Below are 7,588 nucleotides of genomic sequence, written 5' to 3'. Positions count from 1 at the left end.
TTTAATTCGATCCCATTTTAATTAGTTTTAATTAGATTCCACACACACACACACACACACAGAGAGAGAGAGAGAGAGAGAGAGAAAGAGAGAGAATAGACTGTAATTGATGAAATTAGTTTATTTTATAATTATTATTGATGAATAAAATATTTTGTGCTAGGATAAAAATTGATATGGTGAGGCTGTTGTGAATTTTAGATACCCTTTAAGATATATTATCTGATAGCTCTATTTCTTTCCTTATTCCCCTGAAGCCTAATTTTATTGATTATTCTGAGTTATTGAAAGACCAAGTTGTATAATAAGAATTGATCTGTATATAGTGATAAAACTCTTATTACTTGAGATTATGTGAGAGTATCTCTCTTTTTTATTATTATACTGTAAGTTCTGGGATACATGTGCAGAATGTGCTGGTTTGTTACATAGGTATACACATGCCATGGTGGTTTGCTGCACCCATCAACCCCTCATCTACATTAAGTATTTCTGCTAATTTCTACATTAAGTATTTCTCCCCTAGCTCCCCACCCCCTGAGAGGCCCCAGTGTATGATGTTCCCTTCCCTGGGTCCACGTTCTCATTGATCAACTCCCACTTATGAGTGAGAACATATGGTGTTTGTGTTTCTGTTCTTCTGTTAGTTTGCTGAGGATGATGGTTTCCAGTTTCATCCATGTCCCTGCAAAGGACATTAACTCATACTTTTATATGGCTGCATAGTATTCCATGGTGTATATGTGCCACATTTTCTTTATCCAGTCTATCGTTGATGGACATTTGGCTTGGTTCCAAGTCTTTGCTATTGTGAATACTGCTGCAATAAACATATATGTGCATATGTCTTTGTAGTAGAAAGATTTATAATCTTTTGAGTATATACCCAGTAATGGGATTGCTAGGTCAAATGGTATTTCTGCTTCTAGATCCTTGAGGAATCGCCACACTGTCTCCCACAATGGTTGAACTAATTTACACTCTCACCAACAGTGTAAAACTGTTCCTATTTCTCCACATCCTCTCCAGCATTTGTTGTTTCCTGACTTTTTCATGGTTGCCATTCTAATTGGCATGAGATGGTATCTCACTGTGGTTTTGATTTCTGTTTCTCTAAAGACCACTGATGATGAGCTTTTTTTCATATGTTTGTTGGCCTTATAAATGTCTTCATTTGAGAAGTGTCTGTTCATAGCCTTCACCCACTTTTTAATGGTGTTGTTTGTTCTTTTTGTTGTAAATTTGTTTAAGTTCCTTGTAGATTCTGGATATTAGCTGTTTGTCAGTTGGATAGATGGCAAAAATTTTCTCTCATTCTGTAGGTTGCCAGTTCACTCTGTGGCTTTTGCTGTGCAGAAGCCCTTTATTTTAATTAGATCTGATTTGTCAATTTTGGGTTTTGTTGCCATTGGTTTTGGTGTTTTAGTCATGAAGTCTTTGCCCTTGCCTATGTCCTGAATGGTATTGTCTAATTTTCTCCTATGGTTTTTATGGTTTTAGGTCTTACACTGAAGTCTTTAATCCATCGTGAGTTAATTTTTGTATAAGGTGTAAGGAAGGGGTCCAGTTTTAATTTTCTGCATATGACCAGCCAGTTTGTACAACACTACTTATTAAATAGGAAATCCTTTCCCCATTGCTTTGACAGGTTTGTCAAAGAACAGATGGTTGTAGATATGTGGCATAATTTCTACGGCCTTCGTTCTGTTCCATTGGTCTATATATCTGCTTTGTTACCAGTACCATGCTGTTTTTTTTACTGTAGCCTTGTAGTATAGTTTGAAGGCAGGTAGTATGATGTCTCTAGCTTTGTTCTTTTTGCTTAGGATTGTCTTGGCTATATGGGCTCTTTTTTGGATTTTAAAAAATTCTATATAAAATTTAGGTTTTTTTAATTCTGTGAAGAAAGTCAATGGCAGCTTGATGGGGATAGTATTGATTCTATAAATTACTTTCAGCAGTATGGCCATTTTTATGATATTGATTCTTTCTATCCATGAGCATGGAATGTTTTTCCATTCGTTTGTGTCCTCTCTTATTTCCTCAAGCATTGGTTTGTAGTTCTCCTTAAGGTGTCCTTCACATCTCTTGTAAGATGTATTCCTAGGTATTTTATTATCTTTGTCACAATTGTGAATGGGAGTTCACAATTGGCTCTCTGTCTATTATTGGTGTATAGGAATGCTTGTGATTTTAGCACATTGAATTTGTATCCTGAGACTTTGCTGAAGTTGCTTATCAGCTTAAGGAGGTTTTGGGCTGAGATGGTGGGATTTTCTAAATATACAATCATGTCATCTGCAAACAGAGACAATTTGACTTCCTCTCTTCTTATTTGAATACATTTATTTCTTTCTCTTACCTGACTAATCTGGCCAGAGCTTCCAATACTATGTTGAATAGGAGTGGTGAGAGAGGACATCCTTGTCTTGTGCCAGTTTTCAAAGGGACTGCTTCCAGCTTTTGCCTATTCAGTACGATATTGGCTGTGGGTTTGTCATAAATAGCTCCTATTATTTTGACATATGTTCCATCAATACCTAGTTTATTGAGAGTTTTTAGCATAAAGGGGTGTTAAATTTTATCGAAGGCCTTTACTGCATCTATTGAGATAATCATGAATATCTCTCTTTTTCGAATAAATAAAGACAAAAGTATTGGTGACTTATAAATCACAAGGGATCACCTAATTGACATATGTGATTTATAGTATTTAACTTCATGACGTAGTGGTTACTTCTTCAACTGCCTCCATCACAGAAATAGAAGCATAGTAATTTGTGCTTGATATGTTTCCAAATGACTAAGATGACTATGTTTGATCAACCACTATTTTTTGATGTGATATTTCCTTTAAAAATGTGCTCATTCCTAACATGGAAAATAGGTACCTTTTTTAGAAAAGTGTCGATATTTTGGCTGCATTTCAAAACTGGGCAGGAGATTATCAGTGTTCAATCTACCAGTCATCTTTCTTCAAACTCCCACTGAGCTAAATGGGAGTTTTGTACTTTAGCAAACAGTGAATTAGGTTTCCAGTGACGTGAAGAGAGGACAGCAGACAGTTCCAGATGGCAAGTGCCACCGAAGCTAAGGGTCAATGTTTGCAGAGAGGGGAGTGGGTGCAGTATACAGTCTCAATTATTAAAAGTCAGTAGACAGGAAAACAACCAAAATGGTAACAGATGAGTGAAATGACTCCGTTGGAATGAACAAGTACTGTAAGCCTTTGCAAAGCTCCCAGGGGCAAATGCATTATTAGTAGATTTGTATTTATTAGGAGCATGCCATGGGATTAAGCTGCTGTGAGCTAATTCTTACTCTTTTTTAAAACCTTTCTATTTAAAAAAAAATGGAAATAGCAAACCTTGGTAGTTAACACATCTTTCATTACTTGGAAATAGTAATTCTACAGAAACATACTTGTTTTTGGCTTGCCTGAATGTAGTTACTTACCTTTATATTTTTCCTAATCGTACTGTATCATATGAATATTGTTGGAATTGAAATAATACTATTTGTTTCTTTCCAGAGGAGATGAAAGTATCATACAATGGTTGCAGCATTAAGTTTTTCTTCCGCTTTAACTAGTTATAGTGCAATAGATATCAGTTTTGTTTCCAGCATTATATTGTTAATGCCTCATGCAGGATTCATGCATGATTATCTCAATTTAGTGTTTTTAATTTAACACAAACATTAGCAAGAAGAACTAATTCACCAAACCTCATGACTGGTCATAATGCAATACAATAAAGTGTTACTTTCTACAACATTTTTTTTTATGCAAACTTCATCTCAAAACACATTTTAAAGTTAAATGAAATCATTATAGATTTAATATTATCTCATTTCATCAGCTAATAAATAAGAGCAAAGAGAGAAATTAACTTATCTACAAATCAGAAAAAAGAAAGGTTTAGGAGATATGTATTTCAACTGGGTGATAGGAGATTCCAGAAGAAGCATAAAGAATAAAATTACTGGGAACTCTAGGAGCCATGGCTGCAAGCTTGACGAGACAGAGGTTTTAGTTTGTATTTGCTTCTTGTACTTGAAATTGCTTTGTGAACTTGAGCAAAATAGTTAATTGTCTGTAACTTAGATTTGCCTTGTTGATAAACTAAAACAGAGTACAGCTTTGGAATGGAGAGCTGCTCCTATTAAAAGTAAGTTCAAAAATATTATGTTTGGGGGAAGACCATTTTTCACACTTTTCTGGGCAGTAAGGCTCTAATGCAAATTGTTATTATTATAAAAAAATAAAATTAATGTCCTAAAATGGAGTAGAGTATTCTTTTATCTGCAAAACTGTACAACACAAAACCTGTGCTCTATACCTTATTGATATATTCTTGCATGCTGAATTATACCTTTAAAAAATTCACCAATAATTAAACACTGGAGCAATTTACACCTTCTCATTGTATTAGTATTAGAAAATTGAAGTAAAGTTCAGAAATTCAAAATGTTACTCTATTTCTCATTAAATTATTTAAATAAATTAACATGTGTATCCTAGCCAAGGCACCTCTTAAGAATGAAAATTACTCTTAAGAGTGATTGACAATTAACTTTATATTTTTAAAATTTGGTTATGTGTTAGAATAATCAAAAGACATTGCTTATAATTTTCAAACTGTCAGAATGGATGAATTACCACTGTATGATGGAAACATAAATCACACTTAAAGATTTCTTCTGTTCTAACCAATTTTCATCACCATCATCTTCTGTGAGGTCACCTATCTCTAATTATAATTAAACTCTAATTTCTCACCTGTGAAATTAAACGATTAGTCTGAATATGAGACATAGATTCAAATATCCACAGAGAAGTGATAGGTAATTTAAGTTAATTAAATTCATCAGGTGACAATTCCAGCAAACTAAAGAGTAAACACTCCTTCCAAAAATGGTCTTCTGAAATTGTTACCATGCAGGAATTTGGAGTAATACAGCAAATTTCTTTACTTGCATGCATATCAAACCGTTTTATTTCAAATGTCTGAATGCTAGTTTTTAAGTGCTAGTCCAAATATTTTTCAGCAGCCAATACAAAATATTTATATGGTCCAAACAAACTGAAAACCACCAGTTTCTAAATATTACAGTTGATCGATTTTTAGATTACTCCAAACAATCCACTTTTGAAATATTTTTCTAAAGCTAAAACTATGATATTTTCATGTCAGATGAGGAAATGTGGAGTGTAGTAATCCTTATATAGAGGTAAATGAATAGGCAAGGTTTTTTTTATTTGTTTGTTTTATTTTTTGTTTTTTAGACTTTAGTCTCATTCCGTCACCAGGCTGGATTGCAGTGGTGCAACCCCAGCTCACTGCAACCTCTGTAAAAGGCAAGTTTTGTACAAAAAATTACTATGTTTTTTGGAAAAATAATATTTCCTCTGTCATTTTTTCCATTTTTTAGCTTTTTAACATGCCCTCCTTGATGAGATGTAAAATGGCTACTATGATGTTAATGTGTATCTCAATAATCACCATTTTAAAACATTAATAAATATATTAATAATTAATTTTTTATGATTCCTACCTTAACATTACAACCTGAGGAGGAAACGGTATCCTAGACGGAACAGAAATGTTGAAATGGAGGGGTATCTCACCTGAGAAAAGCCAGCTCCTCCCCTAGGGTGGCAGTACCTTGGTGGTGTGCCCAAACTGCAGGGTCTGTTGTTTACCATTACAAGCCTAGAAAATCAGTTACTATTTCAGTAATAGAAAATAGCTTCCCAAGTCCTCTCATGGAAACTACACTCAAAAAGAAACACATGTATTTAAAACATAAATGTCACATTTATTTTTTAAAAAGAAATGTAATAAGCAAACAAGATATTTGTGCTCACTCAGTATTTCCCGTCACTATATTCCAACCTAATTGAATTGCCAATTATAATCTGAATTTTTCTCAGTGATTATCAAAGTAGCTAATTCAAAGTAGGTTGATGACTTGTATTATAAGGCTGACATGTACTGATATGTTCATCTTCACTATACGGATCTTTCTAACACAATTACCAAACACATAGGCTGCAACAGGTTCCCAACTAAATCACTCTAGACATATGCTATCATCATGTGCTTGTATCTCTTTGCCTTGGATATTTAAACTCTCTTTAAAAGTTGTAAGACCACATATGCAAATATTTAGATTAATTAAAAAATTAATCTAACCTCAGGTTATTCACTCTCATTTGTCCCTGTAAAAGCCCTTGATATTCATTTTCAATCCTAGACCCAATTCCCATCCCCTTCCATGCATAGACACCTACTTTGCTCTACTTAAAATAAGACATACCTTTATATATAATAAATATCATATGAAGGTATAGTATTGAATTATATTTTATTTTCAAAACCAGTATTTTTATGAATCATATTTTAACATAAAATTAAATTTTACCCTTTTTCTTTTTCTATACACATCCAATTAGTTGTGCTTGCCTGCATCGCAGCATTCCATTTTACACGCCCCGCACACTTTACTTTTATTCATACTCCCACTGATAGACCTTATATCTAAATTTCTGCCACCACTCTTATTACTATCGTGAATATATTAATATCTGTTCCTAAAATGATCTGTTACTAAATTTAAGCATATAAATACAATTTTGAGATAGTAAGTACCTAGAGAATTTACATTAATGTCAAAGTCATCTGCTTATAACAGGAAAGGGAAAGTGTTGTCAGATATCCATATCATTGGGATTATTTGGTATTACCAAAAGTTTACTTCTTTTAATCCTAACAGGCTAAAGTGCTATGTTAGTATTGCTCATATTTGTGTTGCTTATTACTCTAAGAATATTGTCAGACACCTTTTATACCTGTTTACCTTTTACATACTGGCCATTTACATCCTTTGAACATTTTTCTAATATATTTACTATTTTTCTTAGTTTTTTTAGGATTAAAATATATTATATTAATGTATAATTAGTTTTAGAAATTGCAAATATTCTCTTTCAGACTTGTATAGAATTGTATTTTCTTTTTATGTCAAAGTAGTTGATATTTTTCCTACAGGTTTTAGTTTGTTCATTATTAATAAATTTATTGACTTTATATTTTTTGAACAGGCCCAAATTTAGGCATTTAGGGTATAGAAATTAAAAGTAATAAAAACTGATTAACAAACTAAATAAATACCAGAAAATCACTTTTCTCAATGGAGCTTACCTATTTTTGAGGATATGGACTATCATCAAACACATTAACTTAAAGGATGTAAGGTGATTATAAGTGCAATGAGAACAAAATATTCACAGGAAACATATACAGCATGATAGTGATGTGTGATAATTTATAAAGGAAGGTGAAAACGGTTATATTTGAACAGAAAGCTAAAAGAGTAGAGAATAATCTCCATGTGGTTATTTAGGAAAAAATAATTTCAGACAAAAGGAAAAGAAGCAGCAAAACTCACAGTTTTGAATTTTTTTTTTACAAATAAATTATTTGAGTAAATCATTGTAATAAAGGATCCAGAGTTCTTGGATGTTTCTACTTTAACAGCACCTTGCGTTTATTCCTAAAACTTTAAATCACATATCTTAATAGCT

Source organism: Symphalangus syndactylus, chromosome 10, assembly GCF_028878055.3.
Source record: "Symphalangus syndactylus isolate Jambi chromosome 10, NHGRI_mSymSyn1-v2.1_pri, whole genome shotgun sequence".
Lineage (NCBI taxonomy): Eukaryota > Metazoa > Chordata > Mammalia > Primates > Hylobatidae > Symphalangus > Symphalangus syndactylus.
This window is presented reverse-complemented; position numbering follows the sequence as displayed.